At 41.5% G+C, this 12499-nt stretch overlaps 1 pseudogene; it reads left to right on the top strand.

Annotated features, from left to right (window-relative positions):
* Positions 1 to 231: 231 nt before the first annotated feature.
* On the top strand, positions 232 to 10755 carry LOC109931021 (annotated as a pseudogene).
* The last annotated feature ends 1744 nt before the right edge of the window (positions 10756 to 12499 follow it).

Genomic DNA, 12499 nt, shown 5'->3' with positions numbered 1-12499 from the left:
ACATTTTCCAAATGCGCTTTTGTTGTTCTTTATTCATAGGATGTGGGTAATGCTGGCTGGGCCAGCATTTATTGCCCATCCCCAATTGCTTTTGAGAAGGTAGTGCTGAGCTGTCTTCTTCAACCTCTGTAGTCCATGTGCTGTAGATTGACCCACAATGTCGATAGGGAGGGAATTCCAGGATTCGGATCCACTGACAGTGGAGGAATGGCGATATATTTCAAAACCAAAATGGTTAGTGCCTTGGAGGAGATCTTGCAGGTGGTGGTGGATCCCATGTATCCGTTGCCTTCGTCCTTCGAGATGAAAGTGGTTGTCAGTTTGGCAGGTGCTGTCTGAGGACCTTTGGTGAATTTCTGCAGTGTATCTTGTAGATGGTACACACTGCTGCTACTGAGCTTTGGTGGTAGAGGAATTGGATGCTTTTGGATGTAGTGCCAATCAAATGGGTTGCTTAGTTCTGGATGGTGTCAAGCTTCTCAGGTGTTGATGGAGGTGTGGGTGTAACAATGAGATTCTCACTATTGAGCAGTTAGAGTACGATTAAAAAGGATTACTGCTCATTGTCACCCTCAGTACTACCCAGTCTTGCCTTAATGAAATGCACATTCTACTCTGCAGGGCCAGGCATCCAGCTCACCAAGTGGACCAGGCTGTCTCTCAGGGCTGCTTGCTTTTGCTTTTCACGCTTACTCTTGTTGAACCTACCTGGATGCTTTGCCTTGCATTTTGGTTTTGACACAAGGCCTGGATGTTTGTCATGCCTGTCAGGAGTCATCAGTCAAATAAGTGGTTGTGTCTCTGGATTGTACTATGCTACATCAATGTTACACCTTCACTGTGTACCAGCAGCCTTCTTGGTAAAAGCACTGCAAATGCTTCAAACAAATGACTATGTCTCTAAGTCTCAGGGTAATTGTCCTCAGTCAAGACATGGGAAACACCCTGCAGTCAGGGCTCCCGACATGATAAGTGAAGAACAACCCCAGTACCAGAACGTAAGATCATGACTGATCTGATAATCCTTAACTCCACTTTTGTGATTTTCCTGCATAACCCTTGATTCACATGCTGATTAATGATCTGTCTATCTAAAACTTCAATGTGCTTAATGATCCAGCCTCACAACTCTCTGCAGTAATGAATTCCACAGATTCACCCCTGAGAGAAGTAAGTCCTCCTCATGTCTGACCTATTTTGTGGTCCCTTGCTCTGAGATGATTCTCCATGCTCCTGAACTCCTCCACAATTGAAAACAATCTCTCAGCATCAACCCTGTGAAATCCCCTGAGAATGTTGTCTGTTTCAGTATGATTCCCTCTTCATTCTTCTGAACACCAATGAGTACAGGCACTACCTACTCAACCTCTCCTCAAAAGACAGACCCTCCACATCTGCTATCAGCCAAGTGAACCTTCTCTAGACTGCCTCCAATGCCCGTTTATCTTTCCTGAGATAAGGGGCCCAAAACTGTTCACAGTATTCTAGCTCTGGTCTAGCTAATACCTTGCATAGTTTTAGCTAGTCTCCCCTATTTTTATACTTCATTTCATTTAAATAAAGTCCACCAGTTGATTTTCCTTCCCCATTACCTGCTGAATTTGGATACCAACTTTTTGTGAATCATGCACAAGGGTCCCCCAGTCTCCCTGTGCTGGAGCTTTCTGCTGAATTTCTCCATTTAAATAGGATTCGGATCCTCTCTCTTTCTGCCAAAGTGCACAATGTCGTGTTTCCCCACATTATATTCCATCTGTCAAGTATACAGTTCAATGTATATCCTTTAATAGACTCTTTGTGTCATCCTCACCGCTTACCTTCCCAACTGTTTTTATGTCACCTGTAAATTTGGCTACAGTACATTCACTTTACAAATCCAAGTCATTCATATGTATTGTACCTCAGTTATTACACTCTATTTCCTGGGTCTTACCAATTTAGTTCCAACAACACATGTTGCCTTGTATCCCATGGGCTCTTACTTTCTTGACCAGTTTGCCATGTGGACCTGATCCAAAGCCTTGCTAAATTCCATGTAGATCATATCAAATGCATTCCCCTCATTTGCACATATGATTAATGCCTCAAAACATTTGATCAATTGTATCAATCATGACTTTCCCTTAAAAAAACGATGTTGACTATCCCTGATTAACCTGTATCTCCCCAAGTGCAGATAACTGTCTACCTCAAAATACTTTCTCTTAATTTCTCCATCACTGAGATTATATTGGCTGGCCTGTAACTTCCTGGTCTGTCCCTTCCACCCTTTTTACAAATAGGATACTGTTTGCTGTCCTCATAGTCATCTGGCACGTCACGTGTGGCCAGAGAAGATTTGAAAATTATTGATAGTGCCCCTTGCCTCCCTCAACAACCTGGGATATATCTCACTAGTGTCTGCAGATTTATCTGTTTATAGGCTACTAAACCAGCGAGTACCATTCTCTCTACGCTAATATCTTCTAATATTTTACCATCCTTTACTCTTATAGCTGTACCCTGTATTGTCTCTTTTCGTTGTGAAGACCAAGTTGCTGTGCCCCACCAGCATAATTCCAGAGAACTGTTGAGGCTTACTAAAACCTGAAAGAACTGCAGATACTGTAATTCAGGAACAAAACCAGAAGTTGCTGGAAAAGTTCAGCAGGTCTGGCAGCATCTGTGAAGAAAAATCAGAGTTAATGTTTCGCACCTGGTGACCCTTCCTCAGAACATTGTAATTGTTGAGGCTTGCCTGACATTCTCTACAGCAGCCCCAGAAATGTATGGGTCTGTTTCATCTTATTGAAAAAAAGGGTTGGCACGGTGGCTCAGTAGTTAGCACTGCTGCTTCACAGCGCCAGGGACCCAGGTTTGATTCCCACCTTGGACGACTGTCTGAGTGGTGTTTGCACATTCATTCTCCCCGTGTATGCGTGGGTTGCCTCCGGGTGCTCCGGTTTCCTCCCACAGTCCAAAGATGTGCAGGATAGGTGGGCTGGCCATGTTAAATTGTCCATAGTGTCCAGGGATGTGTAGGTTAGGTGGGTTAGACATGGGACATGCAGGGAAAGGGGTTTGGGTGGGATGATCTTCAGAGGGGGCAGTGTTGACTTGTTGGGCCGAATGGCCTGTCCCCACACTGTAGGGATTCTATGATCTAACAAGCATTTAGATGCATACCTGTGATGCCAAGGCACACAAGAGTTCAGGTCAAATGCTGGAAAATAGGATTGGGACGGACTCAGAGATAGCAAGAATTGTAGATGCTGGAGTCAGAGCTAATACAGTGTGGAGCTGGAGGAACACAGCAGGCCAGGCAGCATCAGAGGAGCAGGAAAGTTGATGTTTTGGATTGCGACCCTCCTTCAGAAATGGGGAGGGGGATTTTTCCTCCCTCTCCTTCCTGGACTTCTCCGTCTTCATCTCTGTGACCGCCTTGAAACTGACGTCTATTTCAAGCCCACTGACTCCCACAGGTACCTGGACTACACCTTCCTGCAAGACTGGCAATCCCCTACTCCCAATTCCTCTGCCTCTGCCTCGTCTCTTCCCAAGATGGGGTGTTCCACTCCCGAACATCCCAGATATCCTCTTATTTCAAAGATCGTAACTTGTCCCCTCTGGTGATCGAAAATACCCTCAATGCATCTCTTGCATTTCCTGCATCTCTGCCCTCACTGTCCCTGCCGCCAACAAAAATAAAGACAAGAATCCCCCTGGTCCTCACATGTCACCCCACCAACCTCCGCATCCAGCATGTCTTTCTTTGCCACTTCTGCCACCTACAATCTGACCTCACAACCAAAGAGATGTTTCCCTCCCCACCCCTATCTGCCTTTCGTAGGGACCGCTCTCTCTGCTACTCCTTCGTCTGCTCCACACTGCCCACTAACCCCACCACACCCGGTACCTTTCCCTGCAGCTGCAGGGAGTGCTACACCTGCCCCTACAACTCTCCCTCATCTCCATTCAAGGCCCAAAGCAAACCTTCCAGTGGGATTGCACTGGAAGGGCTGCAGAGGAGATTCACCAGTCATTACCTGGGATGGAGCATTTTAGCTGTGAAGAGAGGTTGGGTAGGTTTGGATTGTTTTCTTTCAAGCAGAGGTGGCTGAGGGGTGACCTCATTGAGGTTTTTCAAATTATGGACAGAATGGATTGGAAGCAGCTATTCCCTCAGTTAAAGGGTTCATAACAGCGGGGTATGCACTTTTATGGTGAAAGGCAGGAGGTTCAGAGGGGATTTGAGTGTTTATTTCACGCAGAGAATGGTGGGGTCTAGAATGCACCGTCTGGGGTGTAATAGAAGTGGCAACTTCACAACATATTAAAAAGTACTTGGACTATCTCTTAAAATGTCCCAACATTCAAGGCCACGGCCTAGTGGGGCAAAGTGAGATTAGTATAGATAGGTCAGTACGGACTCAATAGCTCTCTCTGTGCTTTAAGACTGTGAGTTTCTAATCATTCAATGTCCTCTTGAATGCATGAGTAGAACCTGCCTCCAACACATTTTCAAGTAGTGCATTCCAGACCCTAACAGCTCTCTTTGTGAAAAAATGTATTTGTTCCCACATCATCTGTACTTCTTTAACACATCACTTTAAATCTGTGCCCTCTTGTTGTTGTTTCTTTTAGGAAAAGCAACAGCTTCTCCATATCTACTTTCTCCAGCACATTCCTGATTTTGCAAACCACCTCTCAGACTTTTCTCTTCAAGGAGAACAAGTCCAACTTAGAATCATACAGTCATAGAGTCATACAGCACGGAAACAGACCCCTCGGTCCAACCAGTCCATGCTGACCATAACCCCAACTAAACTAATCCCACCTGCCTGTGCTTGACCCATATGCCTCTGACCATTTCTTATTCATATACTTATCCAAATGTCTTTTAAACATTCTAACTGTGCCTGCATCTACCACTTACTTTGGAAGTTCATAACACAAGTGAACCACTCTGTATAAAAACATTGCCCCTCACGTCTTTTCTAAATCTTTGTCATCTCATCTTAAAAATATGCACCCTCGTCTTGAAATCCCAGGGAAAAGACACTAGCCATTCACTTTATCTATACCCTTCATTATTTTATAAACCTTGAGAAGGTCACCTCTCAACCACCTATGCTCTCATGAAAAAAGTCCCAGCCTAGGAGCGGCACAGTGGCTCACAGTAACAGGGACCTCGGTTCGATTGCACCCTCGGGTGACTGTCTGTGTGGAGTTTGCACATTCTCCCCATGTCTATGTTTCCTCTGGGTGCTCTGGTTTACTCCACAGATGTGCAGGTTAGGTAAATTGCCCATAGTGTTCAGGGATGTGTAGATTAGGTGGGTTACAGGGGGATGGGTCTGGGTGTGATGCTCTGAGGTTCAGTATGGACTTGTTGGGCTGAACGGCCTGTTTCCACACTGTAGGGATTCTATGCATCCTCTGCTTTAACTCAAACCCTCCATCTCAGCAACATCTTGGTAAATCTCTTCTGAACCTTCCCTAGCTTAATAATATCCTTCTTATAATGGGGAAACCAGTTCAATCTATCCTCAAAACAGAAGTTTCTCATTAATGGAGCCAGTCTTGTAAATCACTTTTGCATTATTCTCAATACACTGACACCCTCCCCATAATATGGCACCATAACTGTACACAATACTCCAGCTGAGCTCTAACAAGTGTCTTGTACAAGTTCAACATCACCTCCATACTCTTAAACTCTATGCCCAGATTAATAAAGGTGAGACACTGTATGATTTATTTAACAGCTCTCTCCATCTGTTCTTACACTTTTAATGATCTGTGCAGGTCTCTCCCTTTAGAATTATATCCCCTTTTTAATTTTAATTTTTTCATTCAATGTTCTTCCATAACATGCATCAACTCACATTTCTCTGTGTTGAAACTCATCTGGCATCACTCTGCTCACTCCACCAAATTGTAATAATTGCAGAGTGCAAATGAAATAGAGGAGAATCAGCCTTAGATCCCCTGTGAGTAAATGACTGAAAATCAAAATCAAAGTAGATGAAATTGTATACTTTTGAACTTTAGCAAACCATTGGTTACACATTCTCGGGGAAGACAGTAAAATGAAGGAGAACATTTAACTTCTGGCTGTGAGGACAAGAGGAAATAAAACTGCAGTAATATTGCTTCTGTTTTAAGTGAAATCAGATGTTTAAAAATTGAAGGCAATACTTTTTCATGTTTTCATACATAGTCATAAAAATTGATGGCAAACTTATAATCTTTATGATCGGCAGTAATGCTTTATCTTTAGTTATTACAACTGTCCTGTCCATAAGATTCCTGCTTGCCTGATCATAAGAAAACATGACCGTTCATTTTCTTTCTTTTACTACTGCTTCTCACTTCCAATGGTGCTCCATTTTGAAGTTCACATTTTTGAGGGTGGTATGTATGAAACAATTGACCACTATCTCAACTCTTCATTCATTCAACTTGACATTTATTCAATTTTCAGCCCAACTAGATGACAGGTTCATATTGTCATAAATGAAAAAGAAATTAGCAACATCATTTTCATTTTCTGCAGTGAATCATATTTAAAGTGTTAACTAAATTATGACGTGGTTTACCATCTGTCCAAATGTTACCATAACTGCCTGTCCTCATTGCAGATGCTCAAGAACAACACAAAGAGATACTGCGACAGAGAAATGAAACACTTGATTTGAACACTATTCTAATCAATGAGAAGGTTAAAATTTCTCACTTGAATGCACGGTACACTGAGCTGACAATTATTTCTCCCGTTCATCATCGAAAACTGATAAAGCATGAACTTATTGCACATGGCAGGGATCATGAAGAATGGAGAGAGATGCATCTCCGGAGGGAACTGGAAAAAATATGCATCGATCAATTGTTCCGAAGTTGCTTTTCACAAGACAATCAGTGCCATTCTGGAAAGGGACAAGTTGTACAAATTCATTCAGGTTGTTCCATCGTTGTCAGTGGAGCCCCAGGAATTGGGAAGACAACACTACTACAAAAGATAGTTTACGACTGGGCCAGTGGGAACATTTACCCACATTTTCAATTTGTCTTCAGTTTTAAATTCTGTGAGTTGAATACTATTAACCGGAAATCGATTTTAAAAGAAATGATTCTGTTGTTCTATCCTTATTTGGAGAAATTTGTGGACGATCTCTGGAAAAATCCAGCCAGTTTGCTGTTTATATTTGACGGTTTAGATGAATTCAAGGACAGCATCGAATTTCCTGACAGTCAGTCAGATATAGCACCTCAATCAATATGCATGGACCCAGAGATCCCCTGCAAAGTGTCTGATATTGTCAGCAGTTTAATACAAAAGCAACTCCTCCCAGGGTGTTCAGTATTATTGACCAGCCAACCAAGTGAACTGCAATTATTGGAAAAAGCTGACATTAGTGTATGGGCTGAAATACTTGAATTTGTTGGGGAAGAACGGAAAGAATATTTCCAAAAGTGCTTTGGAGATCAGACGGTGGCAGCAGCTGTTTTCAAACATGTGGAAGAGAATGAGATCCTGTACACCATGTGCTACAACCCTTCCTACTGCTAGATTCTCTGTCTCTCACTGGGTCCCTTCTATACACAAGGAAACAGGAAACAGGAAACAGCAGCAAGTCCCCAGGACCATTACCCAACTATATTCCTACTATATTTACAACATTCTGAAAAACCACGGCCGAGAGATTGAAAACCCTCGTGATGTGTTATTGAAAATCGGTGAGATGGCCTTGACAGGTGTCTTTGAGAAACAGATTGTCTTCAGAAATGAGATCTGATCAAATATAATCTTCAGCCTTCACAGTTCCTGTCTGGGTTCATGTTGGAAATTTTTGAGAGGAATGATTCTGCCCGGTGTGTGGTCTACATGTTTCTCCATCTCACCATCCAAGAGTTTATAGCTGCACTCACACAATTCCTGACTCCCGATCTCGAGGACATCCAGAAACTGCTCAATAACGTTCAGAGCAAGGAGGATGGGAGATTCGAGATATTTCTTCATTTTGTCGCTGGACTGTCCTCCCCCCAGGCAGCTCGGCCCTTGGAGGAGCTTGTCGGTCCATTTCTTCATCAAACAACCTGCCGAGTTATTGACTGGGTGCAGGAGAAGGTTGAAAAACAGATTGGTAATACTGGAAGCAAAAGTGGGAAAAGGGATCTTCTGAATACACTGCACTATTTGTTTGAGTCCCAGAATAAAGCCCTGGCACAGACCACATTGGGGTCTATGAAAAGACTTCAATTTGGGGATTCGGACTCACAGAAAGCTTTGCAACTGAGCCCAATTGACTGTGCCGTATTGTCTCATGCCATTGGACTTTGTCATACAATAAAACATCTCGATCTACGGAACTGCTATATTCAGTGTGAAGGGCTCCAAAGGTTCCAACCTTCACTGCACAAATACCTAGTGTTGAGGTAACTCATTACTTTCATGAGTTAAATTGTTAAATCAGTTTCTACTTTTTTAGTTACATAAATGTGCACCATGAAAAAGAATTAGAAAATGTCAAATGCACCAGTGCTAATCAAGTAACAGTTGAATCAGGGCATCATTCCAGGGAAACAAATAAGATTAGAGGTTTTCCCAAAACAAGTGCACAATGAACAAAGGTTCACAGATGACAGGATTTGATTATGTAAAAATAATTTAGAAAACAGAAATTATCAAAAGAAAAAAAACAAATATAAGAAATATATTACAAATAAGGATCTAAAATTGGAAAAATATTGCCAGATTGACCAGATGTAGTTGATTAATGATGCTAGAAAGGTGCTCCCTGTGGCATCATGGCTAATATTTTGCTTGATTTATTACACGCAACATGGAGTTGTGATCTGATTTATCTTATCAATGGGAAATCTTCCTTGGTTCAGAAAGAATAGTTTGTAGACTATTCCTAAATCAGCACACTAAATAATGACAATCTGGTCAGGCTGCACTGTAGGCACTTTCGAAAAACACCTTGGTCAATGCATAGAGAATATAAATGAAAAGGACCCTGTCATATGTCACATAGAGAATATAAATGAAAAGGACTCTGTCATATGTCTAACAGAGGAACAGAATTTTAATAAAAACTGCTCAAAATAATTGATTAACCAGACTGAAATCAGAGAGTTCAATTCCAAGTGAAAGTCTGAAATCGTCTTCACTCTATACATGGTCTTTCAATGCTTTCAGATTACATACAAATCACACATTATCTTCATTATGTAAAACATCAACCAGATTATGTGGCATCTGCTCTCTTTGTTTCAAATTATTCCTCATTTGAAAGTGTTTTTCAGATTGACATGATATACAAAGTACACACACATGAAGTTGTGACTATATTATGCTTAGGGAAAGAGCAGGTGTATTCACATCAGAATCCCACGGTGAAATCAATAATAGAAACTACAACTTGTTTCTCACTTGATGGTACTCCATGGAGTAGGAGCTTGCTGACTGACATTTAATGTTTTGAAGTATATCATATACTCCTCAGGCTAGAAATAGCCCAGTCTTATTGGCAAAGACAGCAAAACCGGCTTATCAATCTTTTATCATTGTAATGTTTTTATAGAAATTGTTAGAAAGAGATGAAAACAACCAGCATATCTAAGATATGTTTCAGCACATTTCTACCTACTTTATGTTTATTTGAAGGTTGGAGGGAAATGATCTTGGTGACTAGGGAATGCAATTACTGTGTTTGGTCCTGAAGCACCCAAAATGTAAAATTGAGGCACTGGGGTGAGTATAAGACGTGCATAATCAACTGTATAATAACTGATTACCACCATTTTAAATCATTATTACTATCAGCAATAGTTTAATTTGTACCTACTATAACTGTAATGATGCTCAAGATTGCTTATCTGCTACGTATACCCCGATCAACCTTATCAACTTTCACTCACTATCGTTCTCAGGTTAGCTGACAATGGTCTCAGCTTCTTGTACTGAGAATCTCAGCTTTGTTCTCAGCACAAACCGGTCACTGAAAGGCCTGTACCTGGGTTATAATAATCTGGGATGTTCTGGAGTAACACACTTATCTGTGGCTCTGAAGCACTTGGACTGTGAAATACAGAAATTTGCGTGAGTATGAGAGTGATTCATCATCATGAGATGTCCTAACACAACTTGAGCTGAGTAAACCATAAACGAAACAGGCTAACAGGCTCTGATCTCTGTATTTTGAAGATTAGTATTGTTTGCATGATAATCCTCCTTTTATTCGTTGCTTTTTTTTTGCTTTCTTACTGATTGATAGTCTGAATGATAATGAGCTAACAGATTCTTGTGTCAAAGATCTGACTTCTGCTCTGAGTACAAACCAGTCCCTTACGGAGCTGAACCTGAACAATAATAAACTTGGAGACTCAGGAGTAATATTGTTATCTGATAGCCTGAGAAAGCCAGACTGTAAAATACAGGAATTGAGGTATGTAGCAGACTTAGCCTAGTTTCATTCTTATTTTGATTTTCTACTGCTAAAACTGTTCACCGGCATCATTATTACGGAGAGAACTATAAATATACATTTGTTCATACACAGACCATTGTCATTACTTTCTGTTTCTTGAATTCTCTGTTCAGATTAGTTGATAATGCACTTGCAGATTCGTGTATCGATGTTCTCGCATCTGCTCTCAGTACAAGCCAGTCACTGACAGTTTTGTCGCTGTGGTCAAACTCCTTAACTGACCAATCCATTCCTGCTCTCAGTCACCTCATATGAATTGTGAGAGTCTGCAGTGTATCTGGTGAGTACTGCTTCTTTTCAATGTAATTCCATGGCTTACAATAGAACTAGGTTATATCTAATATTTATGTTTCATATGAACTTCTATCTTCATCTAACACTACCAGAAGAGTCCTCCCTTATAAACCCCTTGCTATGACTGCTCAGATTTCTACCACAATTATTTTCTGCTGGGAGCAGGTTCCACATTTCTTTTATATATAAAATCCCCACAGTGTGGAAACGGGTCATTCAGCCCAACAAGTCTACACTGACCCTCCAAGCAGCACGCCAGCCAGCTCTATCCCCCTTTCCCATGACTAACATATCTAACTACACATCCCTGAACACTGTGGACAATATAGCATGGCTAATCCACCTAACGTGCACGTCGTGGAATGTGGGAGGAAACCAGAGCGCCTGGCAGAAAAACACGCAGACACAGGGAGAACGTGAACTCAGGTCTCTGGCACTGTGCAGCAGCGATCTAACCACTGAGCCAGCATGCTGCCATTCTAGTGCATTAATTGTACTGTGAAACAATAAGTTTCTGCTGAATATCCAATTGTACTTATTGGCGACTTTCTTATATTCGTGGCCACTAGATTTGTCAGAACTTCAAATTAATTATTTTCTATGTCTTTACAATGCTGGCTGTTTGCACACTGTTCAGTTTCTCTTTGAAGACTACTTCTCTTTGAAGGATCAACCTATTCAGCCTTTCCTGATGAATATCAGTTTTGGAGGTTAATTTAATCCAGATCATCAATCTATGCTAAAACATATTCTGAACAACAAACAATGTTGAACGTCTGAAGGCCTGGCACATAATGCTCAACAAATACAGTTTTCTTAAAGGCTCAGGCACCCACTGAAAAGATCATCCACCTGGAGCCAACAAAAAAAAAGTAGAAACCGAAAGAACTGTGGATGCTGTAAATCAGGAACAAAAACAGAGTAGCTGGAAAAGCCCAGCAGGTCTGGCAGCATCTGTGAAGGAAAAAACAGATTTAACGTTTCGAGTCCAGTGATCGGTTCTGAGGAAGAGTCACCGGACCCGAAATGTTAACTCTGTTTTTTCCTTCACAGATGCTGCCAGACCTGCTGGGCTTTTCCCGAAACTTTGTTTTTGTTCCAAAAAAAAAACGCATGGTTGCATTCGGGAAACCATGAAGATGCAAGTTTAATGAAGATGCAGACTGGAAAATATAATGGGTCTCAGCATCAACAAACCCCTGAGACATACAGTGGCTTAAAAAGTTATAGGTGTAAAGACGGTGCATGAATTGTTTGATTTTCCAGGATGTTTCAGATTCTAGAGGACTTTGTAAGGATTGGGAGATAACAAAGATAATACAACCATTTAACAGATGACAAGAAAAGAGAAATGGAAACTATAGACCAAATCGCCATTAACATTCCTGTTGACAAATTTATTTAAATATCATAAAACGATTGAGCAGTCAGCATGGATTTACATAAAAAATGAAATGCTGTCTGGCAAAATGGAACAATTGTCTTGCAGAGTTAACTAGTAAGAATGATGAGAGGGAAGTAATGAATGTCAAGTCATTAGCACAGTCTAACCAGATCGTAGGGCTGCTGTCTCATTAGAGAGAGACAACTGGTGGTGATTTAAAGTGAGGGGAACCATACCTCAGGCAAAGGGAAGGGTTGGGAAGGAGTGCCTTTCATGGTAACCTCAGCTGGTGATGGGAACTGAGACCGCTTTGTAAGTCAACTGAGCTAAACAGACCATCATTGAT

Source organism: Rhincodon typus, chromosome 36 (genome assembly GCF_021869965.1).
Source record: "Rhincodon typus isolate 14 chromosome 36, sRhiTyp1.1, whole genome shotgun sequence".
Classification (NCBI taxonomy): Eukaryota; Metazoa; Chordata; class Chondrichthyes; order Orectolobiformes; family Rhincodontidae; genus Rhincodon; species Rhincodon typus.
The sequence above is the reverse complement of the archived record's forward strand: the minus strand, read 5'-3'. Positions and strand labels throughout refer to the sequence as shown.